Source organism: Plectropomus leopardus, chromosome 1, assembly GCF_026936395.1.
Source record: "Plectropomus leopardus strain MGB_pleo_1.0 chromosome 1, ASM2693639v1, whole genome shotgun sequence".
NCBI classification, from domain to species: Eukaryota; Metazoa; Chordata; class Actinopteri; order Perciformes; family Serranidae; genus Plectropomus; species Plectropomus leopardus.
Window position 1 is genome coordinate 21,866,738 of NC_142176.1, and position 12,668 is coordinate 21,879,405.

The 12,668-nt window shown below is 40.3% G+C and overlaps 1 protein-coding gene across 4 annotated transcripts in view; it reads right to left on the reverse strand.

Moving 5' to 3' along the window:
* Positions 1–12,668, reverse strand: part of LOC121942405 (uncharacterized) — a 188,989-nt gene that overhangs the window by 40,995 nt on the left and 135,326 nt on the right. Inside the window, exon 1 of one of the 4 annotated variants that reach the window (XR_015776609.1) lies at positions 8,043–8,087. The exons of the other annotated variants lie outside the window; for them this stretch is intronic. The gene's annotated coding sequence lies outside the window, so the exon portion shown is untranslated. Of the gene's footprint in view, positions 1–8,042; positions 8,088–12,668 lie in introns of those variants that run through there. 4 annotated transcript variants of the gene reach the window in all.

The following is a 12,668-nucleotide window of genomic DNA, read 5'->3' on the forward strand; positions in this document are numbered from 1 at the left end:
TGTCATTTTCCAATTTATGTCAAACCGTGTGACCATTTTTCTTAATACAGCTTATGACAAGCTCGGTGGCAAGGCGGATATGCAATTCAGATTGAGTGTTTTACAGGCACAGCAGCAGACACACTAGGGTGTTTGTGTGTTTATCTTTATCAGTGTCTGCTCAGTTCAGTTTTTTGGAGGGGAAAGACTGGGAGCATTACACACCAGGGAAAAATTGGATTCCCTGCAAAATATGTGCCCTCAGGGAACAAAACCATAATTCTGGCATAAAATCTAATAATTACAGTTATCATAATAAGAATTATGATGGTGGCAATGATAATGTATTAAAATATGCATTAACATTAAGAGCTTGAAATGGAACGTGGGCCGGCTTTATGACCATTACATGAATATTGATGTTAATTAAAACAGAACCTCCCTTTTTATGTATCACTCTATCTTGTTGTAATGGTTGTATAAGAGTTGGACACAGGGGTGTGCCAGATGGACCAGAATGTATTACTTGCTCAATGTGGGGCACTGTGGAAATCATCTTGCATGTGCTAGGAGCCTTACATGATGGCTTTTTTAATTTCAAACTCTGTGACTGTGAACAAATAGTATTTTAGGTTAAAGAGGCCATCTAATCCAGTGTGTTAATCCACATGTGTTTATAACAAAAATGACAGCTGGGATAAGAGTTAACTGAGTTCTCTTTACCAGATGGTAAACTGCCTGGAAAACATGGTACAAACTTTTTTTTTGTAGAAGATTTAATACAATAAAAGTAACATTTTATTTCAAATTCTAACACTGAATCCTCCATATAAGATAAAGGTAGTAGGCACAGAGTTCCTCAAGGTTCTGTGCTTGGACCAATCTTATTCACCTTTTATTTACTTCCTTCAGGCAACATAATCAAAAGTCACTCCAAAAACTTGAATTGTCATGCAGATAACCAATTATATCCATCCATCAAGCCAGAAAAACCTAATCAGTTAACTTAACTTCAAGCATGTCTTAAGGACATAAAAACATGGATGACCTGCAATTTCCAGGTAAGTTATTGTACTTTGCTCCAAATATCCCTGAAACTCTTTTTTTTTTAAAGATGTAGTTTCCATATATGATCTCAGAATAATCTTTGATCGCGATTTGTCCTTTAACTCCCATGTAAAACAAACTTCAAGGTGTGCCTTTCTTTACCTGCAAAACAAAATCTGGGCAAGTACTGTCTCAAAAAGATGCAGAAAAACGTTTAAGGCTAGATTATTGCAATTACTTATTGTCAGGTTGCTCTAATAAGTCTTACTCATTTTGATGTGTGTTACGTTGTGAGGTTAATTATGATTTGTGACATTGGGCTTTCAAATTTAAATTAACTGAACTGATTTCAAATTGACTACACAGTTAATTAGTAATCGATTCTAAAATACACTTTGGGAGGCCAAAATAAAAAAGACAAAGGTAGTTACTACTTTCAAGAAGCTATTTGTCCTTCAAGCTTTTAATAACTAAATATTAAGTTTAAAAAGTCATTTGGGACCAATTTGTTTGAATCACCTCATGAACGTTAAGTTGGTTTCTCTCAATACCATGGTTGCTTTTTCTTTACTTACAATGATTTCTCCTTCAGACTTTTCCTTGACCTCATAAGTCACATTGTTAAACAGGAAAAAGTAGTCAACATCTTTCTCTCCAATCGCGCTAAACTGCATATGTTTTAGTTTAGCTCCCCTTTTTGAACCATCAGGAAATAATGAAAGACTTTTATGCTAACATAAAGTTTATACAAAGCTGCAGATTTAGCTTGTAGAGATAACTTAAAAACATCTTAACATTTTCAACAGCTTTCTTTCTGCAAAAAGAGCTTGGGTGTTAGTGATTTAAAGGACCATGCCAATGATTTTCCATGTTTCATCACATTAACTTTAAATAACTACTACTGACCTTTCTCTAAAGCACGCAGTAATTTTAGATTGATTTCCTTCTTTATGCTCTAGGTGCGCATTGATTCCAGTTCATGCAACTATGGTTACAGAAATCAATTTGCAACACTTGAAACTTGCTTGATATAGGTAATCTATTATACCGGACATTACTGTATCACACAATCAGTGGGGTTTGTTGTTTTTTTAATCATTATACTGTAATACAGCTGCAAGGATTGTTCTAAAGCTTTCTTGTTTGCACATTCAAGGCGCTTCGGAGAATCACAGATATCTGAGACTAGATGGTAAGTTGCTGAGCAGCAACCTTTTCAAGGCAAGGAAGTAAAAATCCCCATCATGCTTTTCATAATTTTCACGTTTGTTGTCAGTTTGCCTTGTAGGTTTGATAAGTCGGTATTGATGTAAAGTAAATGCAAGTAAGAGCTAATAAAGTTTTTAACTGTTTCAACATGCAGCAGTTATCAAACATCCTGCATGCCTGATGTTAAATATTATATGTGATCTCACACCCCATTATCATAGAAAATGCTTTGCCTATCTCAGCAGTGGTTGTGCCAGCAGGACCAGAGCATCTGCTGGGAGTGCCGTCTTTCTGAACTGTGGTTCAGAAAGACGTCTTTTTCTCAGTCTGCTTTCTTGGTTAAAGTAGTGAGGAAGTGGAATTTTTTTATACGTACAAACATTAGTGACTCAGAGAGCTCAACAGTGTTTAAAACATAATGAAACTTTGGCTCAACTAAGCACAACAGTGTCATCACCAATGATTGCCTTTAATTTATCATAATACTGATACGAATGGTTATTTCTGATGGATTTTTTATGCATTTTGCCATTTTATGTGGAGTATTTTCTCTTCTGTTGTTGTTTTTTTGTCCATCAGGGACAACAGATGCAAATTAGCTGCTTGCTTACTCTGGTACAATTACTTCTAATTGTGCGCTGTCCCTGTAAAACAAACTGATTAAACAATTATATAATATAAAGTTGAGAGGAAATAACGGAGAAATAAAATCAAATTAAATGCACAGTGTGTGAGGGAAAAGCAAACTGGTCAGAAGTGAGGTTAAGTAGCCTACACACTGACCTTACATTAATGGGATAAATGACGCAAAACCAGGCTTGCTGCCTGACTCCAGGCTGGCTTTCAACGTGGCTGATAGAAACTAACCCCTGATCCCACCTGCCCGTGATCACCCCCCAACTATAAAAGTTCCAATCTGGTTACAAACATGCTCTGAAAGCCATTAACAATCACTGGGGTCAAAGTGATGGAGCAAGACCTGTCTTTGGCATAGTGGTGTTAAGACCTGCTTAGGGTAATCTAAACAGGCTCACCTCTATCCCTCTGAGCCAAACACTGATCGACTCTCTGTGAGTGGCGGCCCGCCAGCTCCCATGTTCCCTACTATTGAAAAAAGGGTAAAAATAACAGGAACAAGTTGTCGGAAATGAAATTTCAATTCATCCAGTCCCTTTATACACTGGTGCGAGAGCCTGTCGTTGAGAGGGAGGGATCAATAGTGTTTAGACAGCAGGGCAGATTTTCTAAGCGCTGGATCAATAGGAAGGAGAGAGGAAAAAATACCCTGGCTTTTCTTTGGCTGTTGTAGTAAATACGAACAAATCAGTGGCCTTAGGCTAAATGGATTGACCAGCTGTTTCCGAGTTCTGTGTTGTAAATAAAGATCCATTCTTGAGGTGTGTAACCAAGGCCCAAAGGCGAGAGTGCCACTGTTCAGGTTGGCCCTGCATGGGCTGCGCTGGCCCACACAAGTGTCAGGGGGAAGGGGAAAGAGAGGACTGTCTGGATATTATATTTAACTCTGTAAATCTTTTAAAATAGGGGACATAGTTGGAATATTTTTTTATACAAGACACACCGATCCTGCAGATTTTTTTTATCATGATCTCTCTCTCTATTTTTTTTAAATTAGGTTTAATCAAGTGTGAAACATCCAGCTTCTGCCACTCCAAGTGGCATGTTTAGATATGTTGATTTACTTACTAACTTTTCATGTAGCTCCTAATCACATTAGATAGTGTTTAGATTATTGGGAGGTCTCTGTATTTGGCTTATTGTAGTTTGGTGGTTTACTGGTTGTTGTGACAATAAATATGATAAAGAAAAACCTCACACCATTTTGCATCCTATTCATTTTCTCATTGTTCTCCTAAATTATATACAAATATGCAGTAGTGGGTTTTCCTATATGTGACAGACAGCCGCCTAGAGCGCCATGAAGAGGGAAGGTCCCACATTGAAAAAAAAACAAGAAGACAACAAAATGTGCAAATTTGCACTGTCCATATTCTCTCATTTTTTGTTACCGTTTGTTAGCTACATTGCTTATGTTGATTTCTTGTTGTTCTTTGCTATTTAATAGTAAGAAAGGCAGGTTAAAATGGGGTTAACATGAAGGAACGGACCTGGGGGCTGATTCAAACTAGGGCTGCTGCAGTAAGGACTCAGCTTTTTGGTACATGCTTGCCCAGTGAGTTACCAGGGCGCTCTTGGAACTTTTTGGCTGCCTAAATAAATCACTACATGAAGGATAAGATGAAGGTTTGTGACGTAGGCAGGTTAAATATCTCCACCTATATACTGGGCTAATCAGCGGGTAAGATCCTGACAGGATGACAGATGGTCTGCTTGCTTTGCCTCACCTCTGGACTTATTAAAGAAAAACACCAGAGGCCATGCTTTTACAAAACTCATTGGTCAACCACAGTGGTGTATGTGATGGGCGAAATTCATCACTAAAAAGTGTTCAGCCCAAACAAAACACAGATTGGAGCACAAAATGACACAAGATCCTATGGTCATTACCGAATGCCTCCAAACTCAGAGGGAAGACACTATAAGGACAGATGCATGCGGGAAAAGGATGGCTGTTGACTCTGGCTGCAGGGTCGACAGGAAAATAGAGAAGGAAGAGTGAAATCTTAGGCTTTACTGTGCTTGGAAACACTGTCAGAGGCTGAGAAAAAGTATGCATCTGCCTAAAATCCCTTTCCTCTCAGTTTTGGTTCTTGCTAGGGAAGATTCACGGTTGAAAGAACCTCCCAGCCTTACATTTCGTCTCCCTAAACATACAGCACTTGTCTGGAGGTGATGTATAACTGCCTTCTCTTTGCATTAGGCCAGTAAAACTGCAGTTTGGCGGCACAAGTGCACAAACAGATCTCAGACCTACTGTACAATTGCAGTCACATAACAGACACAGAATCTTCCCAAGAATACATAAACAGAGCAGCTAGACATGTTGTACGACTCATTTGAGAACAATTTCACAATGTAATTGAGGCTTTGTGTGTGTTTACAAGTGCCGCCTCGCTCTGATTAAGGTGACCTAAGATTGTGCATTTACCGAATCTCAGGCTGAGCAGCAGAGGTTAGAGCACAACTCATTGGCTTCCTGAACACATTACCTTAATGATGCCATTCCTCACGCCTCCATTTCAACACATTTAGAGATGGAGCAGTTACAGCGTCTATTAAGACATTCAAATGACTCCCCCAGCTATTTACCCGCTGCTCTAGCACAAAAGGGTAGCTTGAATTAAGTGTGACAGCGCTGACTCGTTTCCCCTCTCCAAACAGACAAAACACATAGACAAAGTCATCATGCAGGAATGGTCATTAAAAATTTAGATTACAGCTTCCGTGCTTTCCCCCGAAAAACTCTTGTCTTTTCTCTGCTCGTTAATAGGATTGTTTTTCTTTTAATATTAAAGTGTTCATTATGACAGACTGTGAAGCCGACTCTGAATGCTGCTTGTTCTCCCATTCTTGGCATCTGATCAAACCTCATTTGCTCGACTGGGGGATTGACTGAAATGTCTGAGGAGGAGTGGCTGTTTACCTCTTACACATTTTATCTTTTGGTGTACCTCAGTATTCAGCAGCTCTATGTTGTGAACATCTGTGTCACCCCATCATGAAAAAACTAAGACTTTCACTAACCTGTAAAACAAACAAGGTATACGCAGTGGCCTTGAAAGCGATTTAATTTTGCTGCCAGTTGCCAAAATGTTAAAAATTCTAATCTGATGGTAAGCTTTTCTTCTTCTTGGCCAGGTTACTGTCCAATGAGCTGCACACCTCAGTGAGTGGTCCTTAATGTGGTCAACTCCCCACAGACTATCTGTTCCACATTCTGGCCTGTGTAAGCGGTTTTCCCCCTGTTTTGAGGTATTTGGGGTATTCTTGGGAGGAGACAAGGGCTATTGAGAGTGTTTATGTTTCTGGCTTGTACAGAGGCTTCTAATGTGTAACACAGGGCACTTCAGTATTCAGACGCCTGGGGCTATTCTCTAAGTGGTCTTTACTTTGAAAACACAGGTGCCCTCCAGGGGTTGATGAGTGCTGGTTGTGTGCATGCATGTGTATCTATGCCGAGGTAGGAAACTGGGAGGGCAGATAAAGGAGCTGCACTGTTTAGAGGCCCATGCAATGCTCTGAATAATATATCCATACATCACGAGTCCATGTCAGACTTTGATTCAGTGTGGTGGTCTTGCAGAAACCACTGTGGTATTATCTTTAATAATGCAAGCTGGGATTAGGCGCTTACTCTCTTCTGATAAATATGGGCAAATCAATTAATTCCACTGACATGCCACCCCCACCCCATGACCCCCACCCACCACCCACAGCACATATATAAATCCAACATTGTGCTTTGCTTTCTTGTTTTTGCTCTCTAAAGCAGGTCTGAATAGTTTAGTTTTTATGTCCTTACTCTAAACAAAAGCTCTACAGTGGAGGAAAGATTTGTTATTGTTGCAGAACACCGTAAAATAACTGTGATGTTGATATTTGAAAATCTAATGAGGTTTGGAGGGAGCTCATAAATTAGAAGAATAAAGTTGCATATCCCTCGCTGCTGGTGCATAAGAAAATAAGTACTTGTGATAAAAAAATAATAGGACATGTTTGACGTATCTTTCACTATAATTACCACTCAGGCAATGATCAAGCAAGAAAATGCATTCTATGGCTCCACTGTATAGACCAAATAACCTTGACATCAAGCTAAATGAATAATAAATGTGGTAAAGTGAAATCGGCAGGCTTGTTAATTTCTGACGTTATTTTCAACGGTAACATTTAAAGATACATAAAAATGGTGTTCCAACTTATCGGACGTTTCTACTTTCTATTTTATGTGCTGCGTGCTGCTTTGCTAGCATCTTTGATAAACCAGATCCATTGGCACAAAAGCGAAGCAATGTACTGCTGTGGACTATTTTTGTCAATGGAGTACGGTGACTTTGATATAACGGCTTCAATTCTCTGTCAGAAAAAGCTGTTTGACAGCAAATAAAGCAGTAAAAATACTTAAAGCATGCAAATAAACTGATAGAAATTTTTTTTTGGTCGGCCTTTTTTTATTTGGCTAAAAACGTATGAAGTGAAGCAGCATTTGCTCTTTGCTGTTTGATTTTTTTATGTACGTTATGCAGCAGTTTTCTACTCGGAAGCTATTGTAAATAAACACTGTGATATGGTCTGGAATAAACATGCAGGGATCATGTTTATACAGCAAGACTGCACACATGTTTTCACTGTGTCCTGCTGGAAAAACAGTTTAAATGAGGATAATGAAAGAAAATATGAGTTTGTTATGTGTATCACAGAGGTTATGGTGTCAGTGGGTGCAGTACTGATGGAAAGGCCTCATGGCCATATTAAAGGCTATAGACCACTTAGCAGATCTCAGCTGGTCCTCATGCCAGTGACCTTGGTAATGAGGAGCAGCTGGCACAACAGTCATTAGGCCTGGCTATGTCCACCTTCAGGAACCATCTTTTATTTTCATAAAACCTTTTATCCATTTCTCCTCTGTGCTGCCATACAGTCTCACACCGGCCGAGGGGCCATTAATGACTACAGCAGTATAGCAAATGTCATTACATAGCATGTCTTATCAATACTTCTAAAAACAGAACATCAATGGAAATAGAGGCAGAGCAGATATAATATGTTTCTGGTAGTGTCACAATCTTGTAGGTCTAATTAAGCTGAGTTCAACAGAAAGGCTGCATGAGAGGAGAGAGGAGAGGAGAGGGTGACCCAATTAAAACCAAATCGAAACTCAGACTCACTCTACAGTGTAGCTCATGCACACAATGAGCGGGAACCTGTGAAAACAAGGAGAACAAGCTTTATTAGTCCTTAAAAAGCCCTGTTGCTGCATTAATATTCCAGCCTAATGAAAGCTTAGTTTTTTCCCCATTTCCCTACACTTGCCTGTCACTGTTGGGTTCATAAATATTGTCTTATTATGATCATCATGACTTTTTTTTTCTCTAGATATGCAGAAAATTTCAGAGCCAATTACCAGAATGACAGGTGAAATGGGATCGTGCTGAGAAGAAATGAAGGGTTGCCATGGTGATATAGCCAAAGAATCAGACTGTATGTGTGGTCATGTGACCAATATCTGGCTGAACTGCTGCTATGCTCAGGCCCCGTACACCAAAGGACACTTAACCTCAATCGCTGGCAGCAATCGCAGGCCCATCCAGCTGAATTTATTTGCTATTTCTGTCTGCGGGTCAGGCTGGCTGTGTGTCTGGTGCTGCAGCTACAGCCAAACCCAGAGCATTCTCAACCCCTCTCTTCCTAATGACAGCCCTGGAGAGCTGAGCACAGTGCTGAGGGAGGCCCGTGCAGAGTACTTACAAAATCTGCATTAAAACAAGGCTTCTGACAGTGTTACAACATCCAGAATGAGTGGATACGAAGCAGGACAATATAGAGTCAGACACAGAGGGGAAAAAAAAGATGTATATGTAACAGTTGGATGACATATAAGAAGGGCTGACCTGCACAAAGAGTTTATTTTGTTAGTGACGGCTCTAAAAACGTTGTTAAGAGAGCCATGCTGTACCTGCATGTGCAGTGTGAACTGTGTCCCACTCTGTGATCCCCCTTATTAAGAATACAATACCTTATGCACAGACAAGGATTAATAATTGAGAATGTGTAAAATGGAATTGGAAATGAAATGACTTGGATCAAAAGTTAATTAAGAAACACCTTACACAAATATATCTTTTTAGATTGTGCCTGCTCATACGACATCAAGTGTTTCACACCAGCCCAACTGAGCCAGCCAACGGCAGATCTCAGACAAATCTCCTCTGAAACTAGAGATGAGCAAGAAAGTGCTCTATCAGTCTTTGTATTTGTCTCTATCAGAAGACAAAGTCTACTCGAGGAGGTACTTCAACAATTATTTTTTTTCTTAGTGAATCACTTAATACAAAGTAAAAGAGTGAAGCTCGGTGGAAGGGCTACAAAAATCACTCCCCATTATCATGTTTAGAACTCGTGAATATGTTTATCTTCCATTACAACTGATTAAAAGTCATTCAAAAGTGAAATGCAACATACAGCAATGCAGATGTGCCAATGATAATGATGCCGGAGTGAAGCATGTGGACGAAAATTATACAAATAAATAAATAAGCTCAAACAAACGGGGAAAAATCATCTCACCAGAGCAATTATGGATCTAATCAGAGGTTTCTGCGTGAAGGTACAGCTCTCCTATCTCGCTCCCATTTGCATCATAACACAGTGTGCAATATTAATTTCCGAGTTTACTGCTTATTGGAAGTGCAAAGTATGAAAAGCCATTAAGGCCCCAAATAGGAAAGCAATTTGCCGTCACATGGATTCGGCTCTATTAAAAAGAAAAATCTTGTTAACCATTCGGAATTAGAGTCATTTGGCAAAAGGCATTCTGCCGCACTCCAGTAAAATAAGTAATTATGCTTCTCTTCCTTCTATCCCTCTCTTTCTTTCATTTGCACAGGCGAAGTGGGGAGAGGTGGATGGGGAGAGCGACTGGATGCAAAGGTAATTAAAGTTGTTGGCTATCTGTTTGGTTAATGTAGGGATCAGGCCAGCTGAGAGCTTTGGAGGCGAAAGCAAGACGAGAAACACATCCATTTTTCTGTCTATGTCTACAGGCCCCCAGGCTAACTCTGATCTGGTCCATATATCACCTATTCCAGTCCCGCAATCCACAAACTAAACAGGGAACTATCCATATAGAAAAACTCGAACTGACTATTCCTCTGAGCTTATCTCAGTTTCATTTAGGTTCCAACTGAGTAAAATCTCATTAGCAGTTCTCAGTTGTGAGTAGCCCACTGTTTAAATTAAACCATCTCTGCAGGCCCTGATGTCTTGGCAGAATACATACCATGTACTTTAAATGCTGTGTGTTGCATACACTTAAGAAATTTGTCGCCAAGTGTGTCACTCCTTCCTTAACTTTTTGTGGTTAACCAGTTAAAGGTGCTGCATGTAGGATTTGGAGAGATATATTGGCAAAAATAGAATATAATATAACCATTACGTTTTCTTTAGTGTATAATCATCGGAAAATAAGAATTATTGTGTTTCTGTTTCCTTAGAATGAGCTGATTTTATCTACATAGGGAGTGAATCCTCAGCTATGGAGATTGTTATGTTGCACTGCCATATTTCTGCAGTAGCCCAGAACAGACAAACCAAACAATGGCTGTGGATAGAGACATTTTTGCCTCCATTGTTAGCCGCCCCTCTGTGATGAGTGTCTGAAAAATACAGACGATTTTTACATGACTCTGTTTTAAACTGAGTTTTACAAGTGTCATCAATGGGTCAAATTGATTTGGAGAGGAAGAGACTTCTAGAGATAATTTAGCTCCTGGTAACAACCTCCCGAATGTCTGGATCTTAACTTATCAGAGAAAGTGAGCACACATGAGCAGGTGCTGGCTAGCCCCCTATCTCTGGCAGGCCAAACAGCATTGGAGAAACATGGATTTTTGAGGTGAAACTAGTTTTTTCATTGTTTTTTTTGTGGTTTAAATCGCTATTCTTGTTTGTTATGGGTTTAGAGGAGACCTCTGCTAATAATTTGGCTCCTGGTAAAAAAAAAACTTAACAATGAACACTGAAGGAATTCAAACTGGGAGAAGTTTCAGGTGGTTGCAATCCTCAACAATAAGTGCCACTAAATCCCCTAAATCTTACAAGCTGTATGTATGTAAAACATGTATGCCTTGAATGTAACCCAATAAAAAGTTGGTGAAAACACATTCAATTTTAAAGTACATGAGAGACATCAGAGAAACACAACTAACAGCTCAAAACCCGTCCCTGTCTCATCCCTATGCCAGCTAGAGACACTGGAGTGAACTCTTGCCCTCAACCTTTGGTTTAGCAGTATTTTCTGGATAGTGTCATGACCTCATAATGAGCATTAGCTCAGCTCTATGGGTAACCTGTCCAACACAGGCTCTGCTCCCCTCACTCCACCATAGGAATGAAAGCCAAAAAAGAAAAAAAGCACGATTTATGGGGTGGCATGTATGGCCTCTAAGGTGTTTTATGGTCGGACCTGCAGGGCCTATTTAGGAAGCGCTGCGTGCTCCGTCCTGACCGCAGGTATTGATCGTCAGCAATGGTCATGGCGTGGCTGACTAGTTAAAGCCCTGCATGTGCCCTCACAGGGAGATGAAAATGAGGCCTCTGTGTGTAATGATCTGTGTATGAGCAGGGAGAGGAGGCCGCAGAGACAGAGAGGAGAAGAAATTAAATCATTCCTTTGCTCTTTCAGGAGAGGCACTGCAGCCAGCCATGCTTGGCTGCTTAATGTGGGATCTGTTTTTGAGAGGAAAATTAAAAAGAGAGAGAGAAGAGAGTGAGAGCAGGGGGAAAGAGAGATAAATGGCTGGATGTGGAGGCGGTAAATGAGAGCATCCTGATGCAGAGAGCTGTGTGCGGATGTCCCTAATGGGGTAGGCTGATGTGAGCTGTCTGGTAGCTGACCACCACGGTTACATCGCTTTCCTGCCTACCCCACACCAGGCCCTTCTAGCGCCGAGACGCTCCATGCTAATTGGCAGAAAACGATGGTGCATAACAAGTACAGAAGAGACATTGGTCTAATTTGAGAGGGGGTGAAACGATGGATAAAATGCTTCTAATCATATGAGGCATTTTCTTGTCTGTGAGGCAGAGGCTGCTGTTTTCTCTCCCGCCTCTGGAGAGCCAAGAGTCAAGACACACAGGGACAATGACTGTATGAGCAAGTGAATCCACACAAGCTGCAAGACAACAAGACAAGCAGCAGCAATACCTGAAATTCACTTACTCAAGTCAGTCAGCAAACAGCCAGACTACAAAAGCTGCACTAAGGATGAAGTCATTAGTCACAAAAAAAGAACAAAAAACATGGCTTATTTAATTCCACTGTGAATATGATTTTTATTCATGGGCTGAATTTGAGAGTAGTCAACAAGATGTGTGAATTGGACAATCAGGCGGTGTCAAAATCACTGGAAGAATGGGCGTAGATCAAGAATAGAGTGACACTTCCTCTAAAACAGTTGAATGAACCAGCTTAAGTCGAAGTGATGGTGGGTGTGAAGACGCCAATCACTGAGAACAACTGGCATTGTATTGTATTGTTTTCACTAGAGGAAGTCAAATAAGGCACAAAAAACCTCTGCTGCACATCATTAAAACAATCTGTTTCAAAAGAACCGAGATTCATAATTGTCCTCAGAAGAACTGTTTTCTTTGACACGTGTGAAATGCTACAAAGATGTTGGGGTAGAGTAAAGACATGTCAGGGACTGAACCTCTGTGCCTGCACACGACCCTCTGCATGACCCCATCCTCAAAGTCTCTCACTTCCACCCAACAGGGGTGAGCGCCTGTTCATT